This window comes from Dunckerocampus dactyliophorus, chromosome 15, assembly GCF_027744805.1.
Source record: "Dunckerocampus dactyliophorus isolate RoL2022-P2 chromosome 15, RoL_Ddac_1.1, whole genome shotgun sequence".
Classification (NCBI taxonomy): Eukaryota; Metazoa; Chordata; class Actinopteri; order Syngnathiformes; family Syngnathidae; genus Dunckerocampus; species Dunckerocampus dactyliophorus.
The window spans coordinates 1,330,344-1,355,338 of NC_072833.1; the positions used below are offsets into that span (position 1 = coordinate 1,330,344).

Sequence of the window (24,995 nt, forward strand, 5' to 3'; positions counted from 1 at the left end):
GGTTAGTGTAGACTTTGCCCGATCGAACACAGTTGAAACTATCAAGAGTACGGCAAGTTAGTTAGTAATGTCGATGCAAGCGGTGAAGTTTGATCAACAACTGCTAGTGAGCTCTTCAGGCAATAACAACGGGGAGGTTGCGCAATATGTCTTAAAACTTGTGGCAGCACCGAAACTAGGTCAGCTGGAGCGTGTCCACGGATCGTTTGTGGATGTGGAAACACAAAATCTCAAAGTGGGGTGAATGTTTTGCAAACCAAAAACCTTAAAAGGAAAACTGAACTTCTTGGGGGAATTTTACCCATCATCCACAATCCTTATGAGAGACATGAACACGTGCCTCTCTTTTCTGTGCGTTCTAACGATATAAAAAGAGATCAAACGTGCATGCAAGTTACATTGGAATACATCACATACTACGATTCACAGTTCCAAATGTCAAAAAAATAGGAAGAAGCGAAGCTTATTTAATCCTACCCCCCATCCATTTTACATCAATTGCAATACATTTGTTCTCTTCCTGTATTCCATCCTGTATTCTCTTCTAGTTGAATACTAGGTGTATGTCATTACGTGCAATACTGAGCTTATCTCTTTTCATCTGCTTTTAAATGTTTAGAGAAAGACATACCTGTACAGTATGTGTTCATGTCTCACATAAGGACTGTGGATGATGGGCAAAATTCCCCCAAAAAAAGTGCAGTTTTCCTTTAAAAGGTCCCTGACACGTGCTTAAATATGTTCTATATTGTTTGTAATTACGTTCTACATTGTTCCATTTTTGAACGGGAACGGTAAATTTGCAAACATTACATTTATACTTGTAGTTCATGGCGCCAGCCGTGAAGAAGTAGCTCTCGCAGTTCAGCGTCATTTCCCCAAAGTCATCATCGGGGTAATATAACTCAGGTAAACAAACATACCGGTGTATGAGACAGAGGATATTTATAGTGATTACAGCAAAGACTTGAGCGAGGTGGCAATAGTTTTTGAGAAGGAAGAAACATTTGGAGATGAAATAAAGAACTAGCAGACCAAGGACTTAGCCTTAAGACATGGCGATGAAGACTGGTCGCCTTCAACACACAGGATGGTAAGTGTGAATTACTCTGCAGTTGCTTATCCTTCAATTATTGTTTTAAACCGGCTACTTAATGAGCGTAAAGGGGTTTTTATAGCCCGTTTTATTGTATATTTGACTGCACGCCAAGGAAGAATGTTCGCCACTGCCACCCCCCCCGCACAGAAAACATATCGCAGTTAAATGTCACTTTTAGTGTCAAGCAAAGTGAAGTCCAGCACGGTAGGAATGGCTGAGTGTGAGTATGCTCTCGCGCTCCACCATTTAGGTTGTGTGCCACTGATTCACCCCGACGTGAGGGTGCCAAAAAGTAGTCAAAATTAGATTCCATTGAACCGAAGCATAATGTAGTGGTATTGTTACTAGCATGTCTGCCTCCTGCTTCAGAGATGTTCCTACAAGAGTCCATTGAGAGTCCACAGCATGACTGCTGCTGGTGTGAAAGCATGCGTTTCCCATTAAAACCTCCCTGCGACTTACATTACGGCTTGTTTACCATCGCTGCTCCAGGTCTGACCTCATCATTATTGGAAAAACTACGACCAAGCCACCGTGTTACCCAAACCGCCGCCGACTTCACCCACAAATTTGTCTGTCCCACATTCACTTTCAGATGCCAGCATGCCCCCTGTGCTAATGATAAGCCATTGCGCTAACCTCCACCACCCTCTTCATGCGATCCCCCACATATGGTTATCTGGAAAGTCGGCGGTCAGACACGCCGGCAACATATTCCTGCGGCCAGCCTCTCCCAATCAGAAGGCTCTCAACCACTCGGAGGGCAAGAAAGGGAGAGAAAAAGCCAGCCACCTAAATATAGCCTGGCTTTGGGGCTCAGCAAGAGGCCCTCTTGCATGTAGCCGGGCCACACACACACACACACACACACACACACACACACACACACACACACACACACACACACACACACACACACACACACACACACACACAGATATAATTAGGGCGTACTCACACTAGGCCATTCGTACCGGGCCAGATTTGGGCATGATCCCTTCCCTCTACTGCCCGGTACTGCAATTTCCTTGACTTTGTGGATTATTTCGACTCATATTTTGAATGGCTGTGATTGTTATCTCGAGACTGTGGTACAGATAACCGATGACTTTTTATATCCTTTAACTGTAGTTTGTGCACACCTGGAGGTAAGAAAGACTTGAACAAAGTAAGATTTAACCAACTGTACCTGTTGATTTGTCCTAATCAAATATCATGACATATATCACCAGAGTATAGAGCGGAGGGAGCCACCTGCTGTGGCCCAGTAGGGTGCACTGTAGGCGGTGTGACGCCACAGAGGTCTCTGGCAAACCTTTTGCACTTTTCAAACGGCGTGACGCTGGCGTTTCAGACGGCTGATAAGGTTCTCATCGCAAAGCATGCGTAATGTCTTCCTCAGAAACTACAGTGTTTGTTTCCAAGTGAGCTCAGGAGACGCTACAACAGGCTGTTAACGTCACAGGCAGGAGAAAAAAAGGAGAACAAATTTGCACAAAGAACTGCACAGTACGGGTAATCTTGCCTCATTGGAGCATTTTTTAAAAATTATATTATAATTATTAAAATGATAACTATTTGTAATGTTGCCGGATTTATCAGTATGATATCATAATTCCCTCGTATCAGCCCGATAATTACCGGTCTGATCATTATCGTGCACCCCTAGTTTAGAGTATTCCTATTTATTTCTCTTTTGAATTGCGGCCGTTATCATTAAGAACTTTCAAGGAACGATGGCATTATTGTCATTGTATGACCAGGCTGCATTGCATGCATGCATGCGCATATCCTGAACCATCTCCTCCAATCGTGCCAAATGAGGATGGAAACGGACCAGAACACTTGTCATTTTTATCCTGACGAGCCCGTGGGCGGGCGGGCGGAACACTGAATTTCACATCCTCAAAATTCTGTTTCGTTGCTGATTCATTTTCAACGTCCCGGAATGTCCCACAAAGCACTTCATCGGCAGGCCTGCTGTAATGAGTTTCACTTCTGCGTGGGTGCACGTGTTCATTTAAAGCCCTCGCTTGCTTGTAAACAGCCTGCAACAACTGGGCGATCAGCACGACTCGTTTCGAAGAGGTTTTGCACGCTGCGGTCTTTTTTTTTCTTTTCTTTTTTGAGGCAGGAAGAAAGCGAGAGAACAGAGCGCCTCAGCTGTTTCCTGTTTGTGTCGCGTGTGAAGACGTAAAGCGAGGCGGCGGAAGCAACGACGACGAGAGACGGAGTGGCACAATGGAGCCAATGGAGATTTGGAGGATGCGTTTGGGGGGAAGGTTTAAAGAAAAGAAAGACTATAGCTGGCAGGAAGAGCAAGGCCTCATCCTCCCCGCAACGAGTACACACACACAGAGAAACGCGTGCAAACACACACACACCACTGTCAAACACTATCAAAACACCCACAGTTGAGACGTAACAGTCTACAGCAGATACACGTTAGTGACAACACATAGGTGTAAGAAGGTCGGGAACACACTGTGCTGCAGTGAAACGGTTATAGTAAAGCATGCAAACAGGCACGTACACACTGACACACACACACACACACACACACGGCCTTGCAGCTTCAACAAAAGTCACAACACTTATTAGCTTTCCCTCTGCAGTAACAATGTTTGGATCTAAACCTTAATCCCACATCCCATAATTTGTTGACTCCCATTTTTCCTGGGTCCCTTACTCCCCGTGTTGTCCCTGCAGGGTGATATTCCCGGTGAGATACACAGGAGATAACAACAAACATTTAACACAGAGCGAGAAGAAAAACGCAGTGACCTACATACAAGTGGGGGCTTAATGACTAACCATAGCAAATTCATTTCCCTATTGCACTAATATGTTACTCATTGCACATCAAACTACTTCCCAGGGAAAGATAAACAAGCCGGGAATGGGGAAATAATTCAAGGTGTACTTTGCACAAAAGTAGCACAGTACTCAATGTTTGGGTCTTTTTTTTCACGTTTCCTTTGCCAGAAGTTATGAAAGATGCCAAAAACATTGAAAAGTACCATACCACATTCTGGCACCCTTCAATTGTGATATGCTTCTGAGATGTCATGCAACACTCGGCACGGAAACATCAGACAAACTGGGGATTACCAATAGTTACCACTTGGTTATTTTTGCTGTTTCTGAGCCAAAACCAGGAACTAAACAGTAAAAATAGACAAGTGGTTTGGCAGGTGGTTTGCCAGACCTTACGTGCGAAGTGGGTGCAAGTCTGGTACAAGTGTCCCAAAATCATGAACTAAACGATTGGTTTTGGGACAATCGTACTTGTACCCACTGCGGACCTAAAGTCTGGCACGTTTGGCTCGTGTGAGTACTCTGATCCATGCTCAAGTTTTGCACTCTTTGCCTCCTACTTTGGCAGGATTGGAAGAGGTGGGCCACGGCACGACATGACTGTATTGGCATGCACGCGTGCAACGAAGCCAGCACAGTCGTATAGTTTATTGCGGTTAATTTGTTCCTCTCCCGACTGCAATAGGTGAATTTCCGCAAAGTAGGATTCAGTATTAAGAAATGGAATGTTTTGGTAGTTATAGTTATACAATAATAGACCGTAAAAAAAGATTGTTAATTAATTAATTAACTTTTGGAAAACCGCAATAAAAGTGAGGGTGCGGTGTTCGAACCTCAGTGTAGCGAGGAATGACTGCAATGCAATCACACCTGGCAAGTTCCTAATGATAACAGACACATTTCATAATACAAGTCAAATACAAAGACTCAAATAATCAAATCAAATAAAAAATAATCCAACAGTCAAGCCCTGTCACTTAATCAATGCGATCACTCCTCCCTCAAGTAATGAATGACAGCTGCCACCTTGCATAGTAGAAAAAAAAACAAAACAACTCAAAACAAGACTGGAAATAATACAGTAAGTCAGGAAAATTTCAGCAATACGGCAGTGTGGATACAAACAAGCAAACAGGCGTACGCATGCAAGCTAAGCATGAGCGTGGGCCAGTGGGGGCCAGAGGGGGTGGGGAATAGCCCCCAAGTCCAGCACGGTACAAATAGCCCAGTGTGAGTACGCCCTTAGCTACCAAGCAATGACAGTGATCCAGCTTTACCATACGGACTGAGCCAGAAGCCAATGCATGAGCATGAATAATACAATCATCAGGCAACCCCCCCAACTGTCTGTCCTCCTTGCCAAAAGCAAGCCGTGAAAGAAAGAATTTTTCTTTCATGATGTCCAGTGTATTGTCCACAGTACCTCTTATATTTAATGTAAGCCAGTTCCTTCCTCCTTCCTTCCACAAACCCAATAGAATGATGTGTATCCCCAATGGGAGCACAGCCTTTTAAATTTGTCCCGCCAGACGTCGAGCGCGATTCAGCACGTAGCGCATGAACTGTGCACTGATGCAATGTGCAGAAATCACACTTGAGGTGACTACAATATAATATGTCCTCCAGCAAGGTATTATGGTATTATAGCTCGCGGGATAACGCAAAAACTGATAGGCGGAGCTGTGGGACATGGACCAAGGAAGTAGCCATTACATCTTTTGTGTGGATTTGGATTGATTTGCGCTCTAGTGGGTGCTATTCTAGTCCCTATGGCTGATCAGCAGACAGTAATAAAGGCAATTAAACAACCGCAGCTGACTGCGGGAATTGTATTTGACTAAAATGGCTGTGTGCACGACAAGAAAACCCAACAAGATGGTTACATCTCAGCACCGTGGAGACGCAACACAAGTGAAAATCACCTTTGATCGTCTGAATTACTGCATCTGAACATTCTAGCCTAAAAAACGCACTATTGCAAGCCTGCTTGTTGTTTAGAGAGGGAAATTACATCACGACAGATGCATTCACTGCATGGACTTACGTAAACTGTGACTCATCCCTGCATAAACCTGCTCGCACTTTGTGGGCCGTTTGCGCTTCTCCGGTGCTTTCTCTTCTGATGATTTACAAGGCTAGCGTACACACAGTGCGACCAGACAGCAATGCAACACAACAATGCATGTTAACAGACTCTTGGCCTTTTGACAATGAATGTACAGTGTAACCTCTAAGTAGCATCCGCGCTGCTTAGCATGTTTTTGGGTTAAGGTCAAACATCTACAGGGTGAAAACAATGTAATACATAAGGTACACCCACCTGTGGCGCTGTAAACAGACACGCAGACAGAACTTGCCATTTTGGTTTACAGTATTGCCGTAAGAAACACTACTCAATTCAAGAAACAACTCGAAGAAAGGTGGTGGTGGTTGATCTCACTGCCACATCGTGTCTTTGGGGGACAGTCACATCAAGAATCACGTCTTCAATGAAGAAAAACGTAACCTTAAATGTTCATTTATCTCTTTTATTCATCATTTAGAAGGTCATAAACAGGTTTTCTATGCTCTAACTACAAAAATCTTCCATTTATTAACATTGAATCCTATATCGCAGGAAATCTTTTATCGCAGTCGGGTCTGGAACCAATTAACCGCTACAAATGGGGGGCATGTGCATTTCCAGCTGTTTTCTGCATGTCAAACTATGATTGTAAAACTATAAAACCGTGTTTTGTGTTCACATTTTTGGCTTTTTGGAACAAATCAATTGGATTTACATGATTTCTTATGGGAACAATTGATTAGCATCGGCTTCGGTTCGACATTCTGGAAGGAATGAAGCTAAACAAGGTTCCACTGTAATTGCTTTTTCAAAGAGAAAGTCTAAGGATCCTGGTAATACATTGTGGACGATTGCATGCTTCTAACTTTGTGGAATAATTCATGGAAGGGTCTTTTTGTGTTTCTAACTCACAAAGCACGGTTCTTAAAGTCATTGGCTGGATGGTTGGATGAGTTTTGTGTGGACTCGATTGACCTGAGGTTCAGTGATATATCATTCTGTGCCAATAGTACATGGCATGGGCATGTTCACGTCCATCCTTGAACCCTCTACACTTATGTAACATAGTCCTCCAGGTGAGGTGACCATGTTGTAATGTATGAGAGAAGAAGGTGGAGGTCATGGAGGTCTTACGTCAAGAACTACATGAGAGCCTCGGGCTGGCAAAAAGAATAAGAGGCAAAGTCACGCTCTCACAGGTGCTCTTCTTCTTTTTTCCATGTGTGAAATGTCAGCATGAAAGCCTCCGGAGAGGATTCAGGTGTCACATCTATTCACAGCCTAAAAGCCACGTGACTCCTCACTGGGGATTAGATCATTCCTTTGTGCTTCCACCCTCTTGCCCGTTCTTTCGGGCTTTTTTGCAGTCCGCTCCTTCCACGGTCCGATAAATTAGTATTTGCGTTTAGTCTGCTTTCTCGCCACATCAAATTTAAGAGTGAGAGCGCCACAGCCTCACCAGCACAGTAAATGTAGTGGGAAAGAGTAATTAAAGGGCACACATCGTCATGCAGCTCATTAGGATCAAATGCTGCTTGGCCAAGATTTAGCATGTAGCCAATGGTACTATGCTTGGGCCCACTCCACACCTAACTTCTGGCGCATTTGGCTAGTATAACTAGCACTGATACACGCGCAAGCACGGCACACTTCCCCTCCTTCCCATCCCAGCACGACTGGAAGAGGTGAGGCCAGAGGCCAGGGCACAGCACGCTTGCATGCACATGCACATGCACATGCACATGCACATGCACATGCACATGCACATGCACGTTTTTGCACCGTAGCAGAGTCACAGAACGACTGTAATGTGGGACCTACATTGCAATTCTCTCGGGAACGTTCAATTGTTTTTATTTTGATTCCTAGTTTTGATGCCCACTTCACCGTCTGGAAGAAATAGCCACAAACGCCAACGAAGAAGAAGCGGATAAAAAGTTTGATTTAACGTCATCAAAAAAGGGCGATCAGCTCAGTGCAACATTTCCATGATGTCATGCAAGGAGGGTGCACGATCAATAACAGAGTACCTCGTCTTTCATGCGCTACGTCAGACTTCCTCTAAGTCTAAGCAATCAGAATCAGGGAAGTCCAACAATAAATTACGTCTGTCTCATGCCAATGTAATCGAGGGTTTCAGGATGCTAGCTGATGTGGAAGTTCAGTGTAAGTAAAGGATGGGAGCTACGGTTAGGCAAGTCAGGGGACCTTCTCAACTCACATAGTACACTTCCTGCCTTTACAATAAGAGCACTTTGTGTATATATCCTGTTTACCTGCGTTAACAAAATAAGGGTGTCATAATTGATATTCAAGGTGAATGGTTTGATATTTATAAACTGGTTGGAAATATCCCTGTAAGAAATTCATAGTAAAGTTGATTAAAAAGTGAATATCATTAAACAATTCTTGAGAATTCGTTGTGGTTGTTGGGGTATGCGGGGGACTATCCTAGCTGATCCTGGGCAAGGGGCGAGGTACACCCTGGACATACATGTTTTTGGAACGTGGGAGAAAGCTGGAGTACCCGGAGAAAACCAATGCGTGTACAAACGCCACACAGAAAAAGGACATTTCACAACAAAAATACAATGCAGACTCAAAATAATAAGTCAAAACCCACAGGACCCTGGCTCACCCGCAACTACATTTGTGTGCATAATAAAGACACGTCATTCAATTAATGTGATCGCTCAGAAGACGTCTTCCGTATACGGGATTGTTTAGCATGTTTTTTTTACGCATTTATAAAAATATTGCCAGTCTGAGGACCTCCAAAGACACTGCAGGGGTTCTTTGAGGCTGACATGGCTTGGTGACGCGCAAACAGCCACATGATGACCTCATGAATGTTCCTTTTGTTTATGGCGAGCATGTGAGCTCTTATAGTGGCTACTTTTCTAGGAATGGCAAACAAAACAAAACCGTGAACGACCTCTATTTGTATTAGGACTCTTCCTGTCTGTATTTTTCCCTGTTTTCTTTATAAATCCTCAATAGTGCCAATAGTCCCAATCACCACCCACACTTAGAAACAATTTAGACAAAGGTCACCAGGATTTGTGCGTCTGTGTCCTCAGCTTTAACATCCTCGCCAGCAAACAACTTTTTTTTTTTAAACATAAACCAAAGCTTCGAGCAAGCTTTGGAAGTGGGTCATCTCTCCACAGGGGCAGCACAATAACAAAAAATACATAAATACAACTCACAATGGTCCCGCTGTCTGTCTGCACAAATGTAATTACACAGCCTGATGTTGCTACACTTTTTTCCTGGCGGGGGGAATGAACATCCTTTGATCACGACGTTTGTTTTTTTTCTATCAAATTGAGGGATTATGACAGAAACGGCTTGTGAACATTATTACCGAGTTGGGAGGTTGGGTTAAAAATTCAAAGCTGTTGTCTGCGTTGCATTACAGACAGGACTGCCCTGCTATCAGCTGTCTGCATGCATTGTCCATGTGACCTAATGTCTTCAATGCAAAATACAGTAAGCCTTCCTAACATTCTCTTTATTGGTTCTTTGAAACCAGCCTGCAGGCACTCCCACTCGCCCCCTGCAGCCTGCCGTGCTCTGTCCCGTCCACGCTGGTGTCCCTTTGTGACGCAGCCTTGTCTTTTTATTCTTTCTATTGAGTGGACACACATGCTGGGCATCCTCCAAGGCCTTCAGAAGGACTACAGAGGTGTCCAGCTAGGTGCCCGCCCACCCTTTTACACCTCCACAGGGCCAAACATGGCTTGAAAGGCTCCCTGGCAGCACTCAGGATTAAACTGCGTGGCGTGCCGAGTTGATGGACAGGGATTTTGATTTTGAGACATTTATGTTTCCTTTTAGCGAGCCCAGAAAGCATGCGGCACACTTGGAAACAACTTAAGCAGAGGACTCAGTCTACCGCACACAAAACAGCCTTTTTCACATTCCAGGGATCCCACAGTACGTCCAAACCAGTGGCAGTTCAGCACATTTGCAAGCTGTAACTCCAACTCTTTTAAAGGCCAATCAAAAACCACAAGAAAGTAGGGTTGTGAACAATAAAAACAGATACAGTAGATGACCCTACAACGTAAATAATCCGTTCCGAGAACCTTTATGTTATAGGGATTTTATGTTATACGAAGCGTAAAATACATGTAAATAGCCTAATCCGTTCCAAGATTTTCCCAAACTCACCCCTTTGGCACTTCAAAATATTCAAAGTCCACCAAATATGGTGGGAAAATATAAGAAAACGTTAGCATAAACATAGTACAGTAACATTCCAATATAAAATAAGGTAATAAATAAGATTACTGTAAATGAATAAAACTGAAAAACAAAAACAATTCTATCGTTCACGAGATGTCTTGATCAGGAGCGCAAGTGGAGGCAGGAAGGAGGAGGAGGACTAGCCTAAGTCGAAACGCGACTCAAAGAGTCTAAGAGTCAGCTGGTCTCACAGACAAACGCACACGCACTACACGATAATGCTGTGTGCAAAATTTTAATTTGTAACTTAACTTAATTGTTTATAAGTTAGTTTAAGGGGGACTACGAAGAGGAAGGAGGTTGAAGGGACAAGACTGTCTCTCAAACAAACTGACGTACGTGCTGTATAACTCAGCCAATGAGATGAGAGTGTAGGCGTTGCCCCAATAATCAGCCAATGAGATGAGAGCGGAGGCGGTGCCCCGAAAATCAGCCAATGAGAGCGTGATGCGTCAGATGGCGTCCCCAAGTGTTAGTCTGAACTTGCACCGGCTTGAGGCATTAATAAAGTTGATTGAAAAAAAAAAAAGACTTGCACTGACTTGACGCTTTATGTTATATGGAATTTCTTCTGTAATACGAAGCAAAAACTTTACATAAATTCTTTATGTTCAGTGGAATTTATGTAAAAGGAGGTTTATGTTATGCGAGGTACTACTGTACCTGGTTTGACAAGCATGAGATACGCAGCCTTCTGTATCGATAAGAATCAGTCATAAATCCATCGTTGAAAGGATTGTAGACATACACACACCGGGTATCGCAAGACAAGCAAACGGTTGTCTTAAACAATGCGAGAGCCTGGGCTGCCGGCGCAATGATTGTTGTGCATGCTACGTAGATTACCATGACTTAAGACAAGAATGGATGTACTGTCAATAAAGGCAGCGCTAGCTAGTCACTGGGAAAGAACTCATCATCAAAACATACATACATTATAGTGATCTCATTTATCTTATTCATTGCACTTATTATTCAACACTAAGTCAGGAACAACATCAAATTCAAAGTACTAAATGAATACAGACCCGCCTAAGTGTGTATTATTTTTTAAATAAAATAATGGCCCATATTTCCAAAACTGACATCAATTTACATAAAATTTGATGTATTAAATTTTATTGGTTGTATTTTATATATATACATTTTTTTAAATCATTGCACCAGAAGGTTTTGCGCGGTGCGGTGGTTGGGGAACCCTGCCTTACAGCATGCTTGGGGATATGATTACACATTTGAAATTTAGAATTGGCTTCTGTATTTTATAATGTAAGATTAATGTCTACATCAACAAATGTAACCGTAGAATCATACAGAATAGGATTGTATCGTCTGTACACTGTATCAAATCGTTCTGTTTTTAAAATACACAATTTTTTAAAAATCATATCGGAACCCGTGTGTCTTGATGCGTATCGAATTGTCTGTGTATCTGAATCCCTAGAACAAATCCCTAGAACAAAAGTCATTTAAGGAAGAGGCTCAATAACACCGGCAGAGGGAATTTCTGCATGTTGTTACTCTTGAATATTAACAAAAAACTAGGGGTGGTCCGATCGATCGGCCACAGATCGGTATCGGCCGAATCCTGTGAAAAGCACGGTATCGGCAGCCGATACTTGCTTTATTACACAGATCAGCTGTGCCCCCACTGCAGCATCCATCCTACATGTATAGTCACCGTCTCCCGCCCACTTTCCCTTCCCAAAAACAAAGATGTCTGCCGTGTGAGACTTACCTGTGGTTGTGAGAGTGATGAAGGTTTGCATCCTACAAAACATGCCACAACAAATATCTTGCTGGTGTGGTGTGTTAAAACCCTTTAGTTTGGTGCTGCATTTGGGGGGCAGGGTGTGGTGAGTTTTTGAAGCTTACGATGTGATCATCGGTCATCGGCTAATGTAGCCGTGGTGCGTGGCAGTCAGATAGCCCGAAAAGTGGTTGGATTTGTCAGAATGGATGGTCGGCCGTCAGCAGCGGTTCAGGAATCCGGGTTTGTGTGCTGTGTGCTCTCGTATCGAAATTCTCCTATAGCAAGGCGCCTGATCCTCTAAGTTTCACCAGTGATTTTGAAAAAGTAAGACAAATGTTTGTCAAAATGTTATGGTTCTGCTCTCATATCATAGAGCCCAGATGTGACCAACATGAGCCCCCCACGACTACATGAGGCACCTGCAAGCCTGCTTTTCAGTTAACAATGTGAGAAGACTAGAAAGAAAAGCATTGTGAAATAGTAAATGTGAGTTGTGGATAGCAGCAGTTTGTTCATGTTCTGGCAAAACTCTCACAAGAAAATACGTTATAGTAGTACTTTTAAAAATTTACACTTCATCTATGTGATCGGTATCGGACGATTTCATGATCGGTATCGGTATCAGCAGCATAAAACCCTGATTGGAGCATCCCTACAAAAAAACACTATGGCATCATACAAAGTTGACTGACATGAAAATCTTCATCCTGGCCAACATTGATGAATTCAATGTGGTGTTCACAGCCGTAGGCAACATTTGATGACTACTTTCATAGTTGCTAGTATGAAGCTCAAGCTTGGTGAATAATAAACATGTTGATTAGCAAACAAAGGCGCTGAAAACGGACCTAACAATCATGAAGTTCAAGCCAGAAATCTGTGAGACGATCAGACTCACATTTGGGTGCTATCAAGTGGATGTTTAGTCCGGTGCCGTACAGTATGTTGATGTATTGGAAGAAGAGGTGAACGATGTCCAAAAAATAGTCAGTACCAAAAACGCTCTAGATCGCCCACCGATACACACACACACACACACACACACACACACACACACACACACAGTTAAGCGCCAGAGTCACCCCAGGGTGGAGGGTACATTAACTAATTGCTCCGGCCAGCTGAGGGAGCACAACAGAGCGGATTTGGGCATTATGAAGCAAAAGGAGTGATATGAATAGATGCCAAACACAAAGATGGACAGGGTGCTTGTCTATCCTGTGCAGCATGAGGCCAGTCGCGGCAGGACAATGGAGGCTGTGATTTAGCATCTCGGACAATGGGCCAGAGGGGCTGTGGAAGATGGAGGGTGGGGGGTTGGATTATATTATAGGTCAAGCCAGAATGAGAGAAACACAGGACTGGATGTTTAGGAGAACAAAGAGAAAAAAAACAAGGAGTAAGCGGAGAGATTATTTTGGGCACACATGTTGCTTTAGGCCTCTTTCTATGCGAGCATCAGATGTGCCCCCCCAAGCTCCCCACACAAACCACCACCCCCTTTTTCCCCAAATACACAAAAGGGGGTGCTCCAAAATACATGGGCCAAACAAGCGTGTGCGTTGTTGCCGGCGGTTACGCAAAAAGGACGAGGATTTTTGGCTACTTGATGTGCTGCGAGGCGCCCTTTGGAGAACCTCTAGTGGGTCTCTATGGTGATGAACAACATTTCTTCACGGTGGCAGGGGGGTTGGTGAAAGTGAGCATGCGGCACTGAGAGAGGGAGCAAAATGTGAGGCAGGTGTTTCTTTTCAGGATTTTGAGTGTTTTGTTCTTTTTAGACCTTAAGTCCTTTGCAGCAAAAGCATACACTCTAGTAATAGTGAAGCTATAATTGCAAACCTGATTTAAAGGGACAAAGACACATGTTTTAGTCAGGTGTACCAAATGATACTAAATGCAACAAACCCAGTACTAATCTAGCTCATCTATCACCCATTAAGGATGATAAATATAGTAAGTAATGCAGCAACCATCCTCTGCACAGGCTAGATTTACTATTTAACTCATTTCATACCTTAGTAATACATTTTTATAAAGTTTTTATAAACCCAAACGCCCCATCCCAACAACGTATTTTACACATCTATGTTTTTTGCAAGAGAGGCAAAAAGAGGTGATGACGCAACTCTCCACTAATGCATTTCACTTCAGAGCCTTAAAAACGGCCACAAGGTGGCAGAAGTGCATTTGACAAGAGCTCGGCAGGGACCATGTGGACGGAAGAATCACACGTGACAGGAAGGAGGAAGTCAGAGAGCCTGGAGGAGCGCATGCGCACGCACAAGAGCACACAGACACACAAATTTTTTGTGTTGTTTATGTTGGTATAGTTGTGTAGATATTTGAGCCGTCACAAAAGCTAAACGTATTTGTGTCAAAGTGGAAGTTATGCTTGAAATGAATCTTTTCACAAAAAGCTGGTTTTCGCCTTCTAATTGGAAACTGATATTTTCCTGAAACTTACCTTTGTTTTACTGCTGATCACTAAAGAACGGAAAAAGGTAGAAACAAGCTTTTTCTTTCTGATGACACACGGGAGTCTAATGTTTCTTTTGGTAGGTTCCATATTTATATAGCCGTACAACACAATATTCTGTGTACCTTGAAAGATCAATCAAAATTGTCTGAATGGGTTGTCTTTTGAAAAATGGCTGGGATTGAATGGGTTAAAGTCACTCGTGTAGCCTCCTTTTGACACAACTGTTGTGTGCTGTGCTTGTGTTTAAATTGCTCACGACACCAAAACAAATAGTGAAAAATAACATTGAAAGGCATATGTCCTGTGCTGGAATGTTTAAATATTGACTTTTTTTTTTTTTTTTTAATATAAGTTCCGTCCCATGTGGAACTGTGAAATGATTCATGTGATGTTTTCCATTGTAACCTGCATGCATGTTCAAATAAAATTAAACCAAACCAAACTTCTTCCGTGTCTGGAGGAGGAGGAGCAAGTGATGTCAGATCCGAACAGTCCCACCCGGAACTTATGCTTCACTACAACACATTCTCTGACATTATGCTCTCCTTCTATGAATTTCTGTTGTTTGTTATATATTTTTGAATGTTATGGCTGCTCATTGTATTGAGGGATTTTGCTAGAACACTTGAGGAGATGGAATAGCTTGATCGTATTTCTAAAAGACACCATTCCCTCGTCAGATACACTGTCCGACTTCGTGGGACAAATGTTACTGCCCCGCAAGCGGAAATAAAAAGTAAACACACGAGATGTTCGACCGTGGAAGAGTGTGCCAAGGTGGCAGTAAGTCAATCTACAATTCTGCTAATATTCTCCATTGTAACCAGCCTAGTGCTCATGGCGGCTAATGCAGCGCTAATCCCTATCTATTCCTAAAAGAAAGATTCAAACAATATGCTACTGAAACATATTAGCCACAATATGAAAGCATTTAGAGTGTACATACTGTTGTTTAAAATATTTGTTACTGGAAACAGTACTTTACTTTCCTTCAAAATTCTGCAAAATTCTACTTAACAGGTTCTAGTTTCTGCCAGTTTGGTTTCAACTGTCTATTATGAGTCGACCTCTTGACCTTTTTTTTTTCCACCCAAGCAGCTCTCTGATTGGCAATCCTGTTACCTAGCAGAAAAACAGAAAGAAGCAGCAGCAGCATAACTTTTCCATTTTGACCTTTTTTAATTCAACAAAAGACAAACTGAGCTTCCATGACCTCAGTGAATAATTGGCCTCCATCATCATCATCATCCCGCTGCTGAAGCCGCGCTGATGCATAGCTCACAAAATTGGGCCGTAATAGCAGATAATCACACTGTAGAGATTGTGAAACAGCGGAAGAAATTACAACGAGCGGGCAGTGATGTTTATGGGGTGAGCTGTGATTGCATGTAATGGCTCGGTAACACACATATTTATCAGGGAGGAAGGAGAGCCACTGTGATTTGATTTGTTGTAAAATATGTAGCAACTAAGGGTTTAACAGTACGTCATAATCAACAATTCAAATAAGACACGATATGATTCCAAAATTTTAAAAACAGAACGATTTTATACAGTGTACAAATGATACAATTCGATATGAATCGACACATTTGTTGAGAGACATTAATCTTAAACTATAAAATAAAGATGCCAATTCTATAAAAGTGACATTCTTGCAGTATTTTCAAATGTGCAAAAGAGCCCATCATATCCCCAAGTGCGCTGTAAGGCGGGGTCTCCAACCACTGGCCCACAGGAAACGTTCATGATAAAACCTTTTTTTTTTTTTTAATTAAAAGTTCATTATGATATTTTTGCAGAGCTGCTAGAAAAGTCAGTTTCTCTTGGAGATTAATAAAGTATCTATCAGATTTATTTCATTCACTGACACGAGTAAACACACAGTCTATAGTGATAAAATAAGTTAATTAACTGGAACTAAAGGACCTGCTTGATTAACTAATTGATTAAAATGTGTGTACCTTTACTTTTCTTTGAAGAAATGGTAAGTAAAGCCAAGACAGGTCACTCAATAATCTTAGTAACCACATAGGTTTTATTTGTGTACCAGTGTCAATAATGGAACAAAATGAGATTAAGTCCAAGGCAAGCACACAAGGACAAGATTACAGACCAACACCTGTTCCTTTGGTGGTTTGGGGGCGGCATACGAGGGCATAAACTTACGTAAGGTGATACAGGATACAAATGTTGCATCACATTTTCCCTGACAGCTTCCCCACCGCTGTGTACACACTCCCGTCATCAGTGCACTTGTCAAGCTATTTTTGGCTTGACGCGGCACATTTTCCAGGATAACATATGGAAAGGAACAACATTCAGCTTCACATGTGACCAGCTACAGAGTAAAGCTCTTACACAAGACAAAAGATGTCTATTGCAATACACTGACATTTTTGGACCGGCTATATCTGTGTCAGCAATACATGACTCAGTTGTGACAGGTGAGTCAAGTCACTGAAGCAGGTAAAATCAGCTTACGACATTCTCTAAACCAGGGGTCACCAACGTCTTTTCCTTGTGAGAGCTACTTTTACAAAATGAAAATGGCCAAGAGTTACTCATTTTTGTAACATGAACATGAACATGAACAAAATGCTGGTGTCCACAACTCACATTTTGTATTTCAGAATGAATTTCTTTCTACTGTTCTTTCATTATTAACTGAAAACCTGAATGAAAAGCAGGCTTGTGGGTACCTCATGTGGTCGTGGGGGGCTACCTGGTGCCCGCGGGCACCACGCTGGTGACCCCTCTCGTTCAAACAGCTGCCTCATCTGCTCATTTTGCATGTCAGAGGTCACATTTATGGTGGAAAGGCCTCATCAGTCCTGTAGGCATTTATGTGGAAGGGAGGAGGGTGATGGTGGCGGCGTGAACAACATCCCCTGGCTGGCTTCCTGTCTCCTCTCTAGCTTTTTTGATGAGGCAATTTCCCCAAATGCACAGCAGACACCTTTGCATTGACACGTAAATGCCATTTTAGGGGCTATCCACACGGAAACGTTTTCAGGTCAAAACGGCAAGGTACTTGATTGTTTCAGCTGCGCTTTCATTGCCGTGTTTGCAAGATTACAGTAAAACAAGTCATCCCATACAATAAGGGCATACATACTTTAGGCCATTTGCACCGTGCTGAACTTGGGCACCATTGCCTCTCCTTCTCAGAGACCCCCATGGCCTGCACTCACATTGAGAATTCATGCTTCGACATGTTTTCATTTCTACACTGCTGATGTAATTACTGAATGTCTTTGTGGTGATGATTATTTGAGGTGATTCTGATTATTTCCATTGCATAAGGTCATGAATTACCTGTGAGAGGAGCGATCACATTGGTTAAATAACACATCTTTATTACGCACATGAATGTAGTCGCGGGTCAGCAAGCATGGGTTTTGACTTTTGGATTATTTTGAGTCTTTGTATTTACAATATTCCTATTATGAAACAAGTCTGCTCTCATTAGGACCTTGTGGGGAGCGATCACATTGCAGTCATTCTATGACTCAGCTACACTGCCTGCATGCGTGCGTGTGCATGCAGTCGTGGCGTGCCCTGTCTCACCTCTTCCAATCGAGACAAAGGAGGGAAAGTGTGCCAAACTTGAGCACGGATCAGAGCACTCACACTCGCCAAACGTGCCAGACTTTTGAGTGGGCCCAAGGATAGTGTGCCTGACCTAGTGTAGTACACTGTAAGTGGAAGTCACAACTTTTTTCACATGCTTTGAACACTAATTTATGGCTAAAAGAACTACACTTTCCATGATGCTTAAGAGTGCCAAAAGAGAAAATCACGCATTTCCACAATAGAAGCTAATATCACGTTTTGAAGTCTTATGCAAGGATCGTGTTTTCATCTGACAAATCTTAAGTAATGTGGTGAAGTGGAGAATTACTACAGTTTCTCTTGGACTGCTTGGACCACAGCAGCTGTTGAACTCAAATGGGGGGGGGGGAATCTCACTGGAGCTAAAGAGTGACGCTGGGAACACCAAGTGCAGGTAGGATTGCAAAGTTTATAGTGTGTCTTTCTGTGTAAATATCCATGTTACAACTGTGGCTTATAGACAAGTGCAACCTATATACAGTATGTACAAATTTTTTTTCCTCTTTAAATTTGGTGGGTATGTCTTACGTATAGAATTATGGTACTAAACTTTAGTGCAGAGCCACAGCCCTAAACAATCAAAATAAGAAATGGCTGTGGACACTGTCTTGATACTTATCCATATTTATGCAGATGTCAAAGGTGAAGCTGTTCAAATCCTTGGAGGGGCTTAAATTGAGAAAAGATTGAACCTTTCTTTGTGGTCGAGAGACGGCTTAGAGGCAGAAATCTGAGATAGACAAGATGGGATAAGCTTCCCAAAACAAAAAGAAGGTTCAGCACAGCCTGACATATTCCCACTCTCCTTCTTTTATGTCTGCTTTTTTATGTCCGTGGAGAAAAAACAGAAAGAAACATTTGTTTTTTTCTTGTTTAGGAGCAGTAAATGTGACTTCTGGAAAACTTTTTAATCCGAGGAGTGATAATGTAAAGAAAGTTTGAAAGGGCTGGGCTGAATGTTGTTGACATGCAGGTTGGGTGGCTATCCCTCATTGTCTGCTCCATCTGTCTGGCTTTATCTCGTCTTACCACCTCCACCCTCGGTCCTACCCCCTCAGTGAGCTCACACCCTCCATTGTAGCGCAGTCACTCCCTCCCCGCAAGCTGGCAGACGACCAGGCAGATTCCACACACAGCAACTGGTGGATCTGTCCACACACATGTGCTCTAATGCCAAGACACGCCCAGAATGTCAGGATCTGCTAGCATTGGATACACAACACTCGCACAGAATGGTGTCCCTTGGGGTTGGGTCACTTCTGCTTAATAGTCAATCACCTGTTTGGATAAGTGATGTGATACAGGAAGTGGTCGGTTTATTGTTCTGGTTACCACAGTGTCAGGTTTTCTACACTGGCCTGTCCACAGTCCCATTCAGCTGCACAGAGAAAGTGGAGATACTGAATGTTTTGTCACACCACTTCAAGTTTGGTCATTGATTGTCATGGCTCCATTTGATCAACATTCCATTCCGATTTTACATTATCATCAGCACAACAAGTAAGAGAAGCCAACAAAGCCGCGTGCACAGTGCAGATAAACAAACATCAAACATGTCCGTGGTTAGGATCCGGGATATCGCAAGAGGATAGTCTGCTGGTTCCCTTTGAACAGGTTTGGTTGCTGGCATAAACCATGTTGCTCTTCTTTAATTTGGCACCCATTCTCAAATTTCATTTGAGAGAAAAACTTGATAAACTCCCTCTCGACTGAAATTAAGCAGTTTCGTGTGCACATCAAACATAATACTCTGAAAAACAAACAATTCAATATTTGCTTGTTGAGCTTGCTGCTTTCGCTGCTTGATAACATATTATTCATTGTGTTCAGCTAAAAATATAAAATGGCTTCTTAACGGGCTTTGTGCTATTCCACTGATCTACACACAAACATGTACTGACAAAGACCGCAAACAAGCAAACAAGGGATGTAAAATTCAAAACGTTCAATTAAACTTACAAAAAAAGCCAAAAGAGTGTGTGCTCTTCGAGTAGAATACATTTATAGAGAGTGATGCATTCTAGTTATGCGACATTCTAAAGAACTAAGACAGAATCAGACCACGGTTAGCAGGCATTTGCTTAAAATTGTATACATATTAGCCAAGCGGAAATTTCAAATAAAGTAGAACATACAGGAAATGTAGTCTCTCTCCCCATTTTGGTACTTTTAACGTTACCATCTAGTCCAGAAACAACACATCCTTTACCCCTTGATGTATATATACAGTAAGTCCTCTCACCCAGCTAATAATTTAATGGTATTCTAAAGTAGGCCATGCATATGCAGCCTCAAAGAGGACTTTCATGTTCCAGCGTGATTCTGCAGTGGGCACAGTGTATCCATACCGTGAAATATTGACATTTTCATCCTTCTAGATGAAAGCAGAATGGAAGAAGTAAAGATTGGAGGTTCTTGTTTAGGCGAAACTCTACTGTATGACAAATGCGTATATGTTGCATTTTATGTTGTTTAATGGTTCCACTGTCCAAAAGAATCAAATACAATCAAAGAAAAAAAAACAGTTAACTTTTCTCACTGTCTCAGATCATTGCCTTGGTATGCCCTCTCAGAAGGTTACAGTGTCCTATGTTTGACATTTCCAACAAAACCATGCATGCACATTCGGGGTAATTTTGCCAACGTTGGTTATGGATGATCCTCTGCGGTGCACCACAGTTTTTTACTTTTCGATGCTTCAGTACCAACACCCATGGATCAAAAAACAGAAATATGCCAACAGAGGACAGAATGAGTAAACAGCATGGACACACAAGATTTCACAGAAGAGCGAAGAGAAGTCACAGCACTGCGACCGAGGCTACTTTATAAAAAGGTCAGCACTTCTTCTTTGCATGGAGTGGAATACTCTTTTTTTTTTGTTCCAAAACATACCCAGCTGTGTTGGAGAGCCATTAGAAAGCCAGAGGTGTTTGGAAAAGATGGGGAAAAAAGAGAAAAAAATGTTAAAGAACTGCAGAAGTTTCCCTTATGAAAAGTATTATGAAGTTGAATCCACCAACCCAAGTACTTAATCATGTTCACAGCACACTAGGAATTCTTTGTTTACTCGCCGTTCATATTCTGTTCAGTCCATGATCCCAAGCATGGCGAGAAAACATTTTTGTCTCCACGGCGATTAATTTCACGTGTGCTTTCACCCACTCACGACACAAGTAGGCCAATGGAGAACATGTACCATGGCGCAGGAATGCAGGCAGGGGCTCACTAACAGCTGCGAGTGAGCTACCTTGGCTCTCCGCTGACTGACGCTCCACTCTTCCAATGGTGCCAATGGAGTCAAACTTTACAACAGACATTAGGTGTTTTGTGGGCTCAAGCATGGTGCGACTGGCCTTGTGTAAGTATATCCTAAGACCGGGGTGCTACAAATCAGTACTAGAAAGCAGTGATACTAGTACCACCAGTTACAAGAAAGCAGGGATTGTGGAGGCAGAACACTTGGACAAAGCGGAGACAGCTTGTTTTGTAATTGTGACACCAAATCCCAAAACCAGGAACTAAACGAGAGCCTAGACAGCGGCTAAACAATGGCCAGACTGCATCTGTGTTTGTGCTGTGGCATTGTTATTATATTTTACTCGTATGTCTAAACAATGACAAAAGACGGGAATCACCATGTTACATCCTTGTAAAGATGCACTTCCCCCTTAGTTTAAAGGGTCAACAAGCCCTAAATATAAATGTATGTGTGTATGTGTGCGTTAGTTAATCCAGTATCCGTATCTACTTATGTGTCTGTCTGAACCCAGACTCCCCACACATCTAATCCCATCATCCTTCTGTCCAACCAAAACGTTGTGCTGCTGTCTGTCGGCGCTTGCGTGTGTTTTGGGGATTAATAGCTCTAAAGATTGTTGGCTTCAATCAGTTTCATACAGTAAATGAGTGTGTGTCCCGCCTTAATCCACTTCCCGCTGGCCCAGCAGCCCACTTAGAGGGGTTAAAACCTCCATCCCTTCAGTGACAAATCGATGCACCAGCGGAGTTCAGAGGACCTTTTTCCATTAGGACACCTCTTCATCACCATATGTCCATTTTTTAGAAACGTGTTATGTGGCCACTGAAAAACATTCTTCCAGTTGACAATTTTCCTTGAAAGCCACATTTTCTATAGGAAAGCCATTTGAGAAAATCCGGTCTAGGACTTTCTGACAAATCAGGCTGAGGGACTCATCTGGATCCAGATTGCACAGATATCAGCAACTTCACACGGAAAATTCAATTTAAAATCATATCAGATCATCTTGTAAATTTGCTGCACTTGCTGCATGTAGCATCTTATTAGATTTTGCTCCCTTCCAGCGAAGGAATGCTGGACAAATGTCCAAACCTTTGCTCTTCGAGTGCTCTTGTTCTAATACACTTCAACCGCTAATTCTCAATTTACGTCATCTTGCCTGTAATTGGAAGGGCGAACGCTTCAAATAAATGGAATTCACGCCGCCTTGATGGGGCGTGCGTCACTAATGCTCGCCGAATCTAAATACTATGTGATGGTCCCACTCGCTGCTATGGAAACTAAAGGACATATGAAGGTCGCCTCACTTCAAGGAGGCACTAATACATGCATGCAGCAGGCTGTGGGGAGGCCCACCTGGAGATGAAATGAGGCAAGCAGAGGAGGAGATGGAGATGAGGCTGTGGTGGGTGGGGGCGTGATCAGGCAGATGGATGCAATACGCTCACGCGCACAATATCCCAAGAGGCACAAAGCCTACCAGACTGTTTCCCTGGATTCAGTGAGCGTGTACTAAAAGACAATAGCATCTTTAGCTTGACTGCGCCCACACCTCCCATCAGCCACTGTCTGGACTTCTTCTGAATATTCTGAACTCAGCGTGCTGGGATTTTCTGTCCTAATCCCTCAATGCGAGATGCAAAGAAACGCCAGATCAGTGCCTGGAGCGCAAAAACAGAGCAGCAGAAATGACAGCCCTTTCAGTCGCTATGACCATGAATATTAAAGTAACACAGAGGCACTCTGCAGACATTTACATTGCCATGTGCACTTTATGAAGATGTATGACTCCATGCATGTGCCTCATAGGTGTTGCACCTCCTCTAACATTCATCAGAGTGCCAAATCAATCCATCTGCATTGCCTATGAAACGCGATGTCAAATGAAAATGGATCTGACCCTGCGATCTATTGTAACGGCGCTGCTTTTACACACCCTTGAGTGCAAGTGGTTTACTAAATCACATGCAAAACCTGATCATTGAACCAGGGCAATCAAGAACAGTGAAAAACTTAATTTGCCAGACCACAGCAATGTGAAAAAGGGCGAAAAAGTCCCTGGTAAACATCTTCATCAAAATTTGAGGAAGGTGTGGTGTGGATAAGTTTTGCATTGTATGAAAACTTACTGTATGTAAATCTGCAGCTAATGCTCTGCAATAATTGCTATGACCTCTACGAGTGTCATATTTACAGACCAGCAAACGATAAAACAAGAACTTTCACGCTGGAATATGAACCTACACAAACAAGAAATGGGTCAAGCTTGATTTCGTCTTTTGACAACCATTTAAAAATCGATACATGCAATCATCGACTTTTAATAGCATCAGTTCAGTCTTCCCTGAGGTCTACAAAAGGCAAAGAAAGGCTACATAAGTTGACCAAAGCTTCAGTGATCCCGTCCTTCCATCTCTTCGTCGCTAAGGGCGTATGCACACAAGGCCGTCACTTCTATTCTGCTGTTTTACTGCAATTTCTCTGACTTTGTGGACTATTTCCAATTTTATTTGGAAGGAGAGCATGAATTGTCGGTTATCATTAGTGAATTTGCTTTGAGCAGTTGCGTTAGCCATTCTGCAACTGCACTACATTGCATGCGTGCACGGAATCGTACCGGGCCCTAGACCACCTCTTCCAATCATACCAAATGAGGGGAAGCGTGCCACACCTGGGCTTGATTTAGTGTGCCCCCACTAGACAAACCGTTCTTTCTGTATTAATGGTGTCCAGGCACGGTACAATTGGTCTAGTACAGACTGTGGTCTGGGTTTGTGGTCATAAACAGTGACTACATGTATCCAAACAAACCTGGACAAATACTCAGACAAAGATAGCATGTATAACCCGCCTGCTTCACACTGTCTGCGCTGGGGCTCAAACACAAGGACCTTCGTAATGAGAGACGAGAGCGCACTGTCAAACCAACATTCAGTGCAGCTCTTAAGGCCGAGGGAGTGGGGTTTTACCAACGTCCACTTGCGCAGCCAGACTGGCTGGCATCCGTTACACAAGTCACGCTTACTTTCACACTAATATGAGTAATTAAGGTGTCATTCCAGGGACATCTTATGACGCTCTTCCATTTCTATCCCAGATACGGACAGGAGCAAGTGATGGGATGATGATGATGACCATATGCTCAGCAGAGGGATTTCATTACGGCTTCTTCTCCTGAACAAGAAAGTAATGAGGGCGAATGTCCACAACAGGCTGAAACTTTTCACGCTACATTTTCTCGACGACGTTTTCGGCCATGGGGGACCGCAGACTCAGCTCTGCCACTAATGCACTTCTGTCTTCAGCCTCCCCCTCCGTGCCACACAAACACACAGAAACGAGGTCAGAGTGTCATAAATGTCTCTGCTGCGTGTCCTCTGGCACTTACGTGAAGTGTGTATATCCGTGGGTGTCGGCCATTGTGTGTGTGTGTGTGTGTGTGTGTGTGTGTGTTTTGTCAAGGTTACTGTCAGGACATGGGTGGTCATTTTAGCGCGTTATCCGATTGGCTGTTGGAGGAGAGTTGTTGACGAAGGGGAACAGACCCCCTGCAGACTGCAGCCACTGCACCAGACAGTCGCACAAACATACACACCATTAGTCCTAGAGCTTCACCCCCCACCCCGTCGTGCCTTGGCCAGCTTTGTTACT

The 24,995-nt window shown here is 43.0% G+C and overlaps 1 long non-coding RNA gene across 1 annotated transcript in view; it reads right to left on the reverse strand.

The window, feature by feature from the left end:
* LOC129195129 (uncharacterized) overlaps window positions 1-24,995 on the reverse strand; it is a 64,876-nt gene that overhangs the window by 27,827 nt on the left and 12,054 nt on the right. The gene's annotated exons all lie outside the window — the stretch shown is intronic.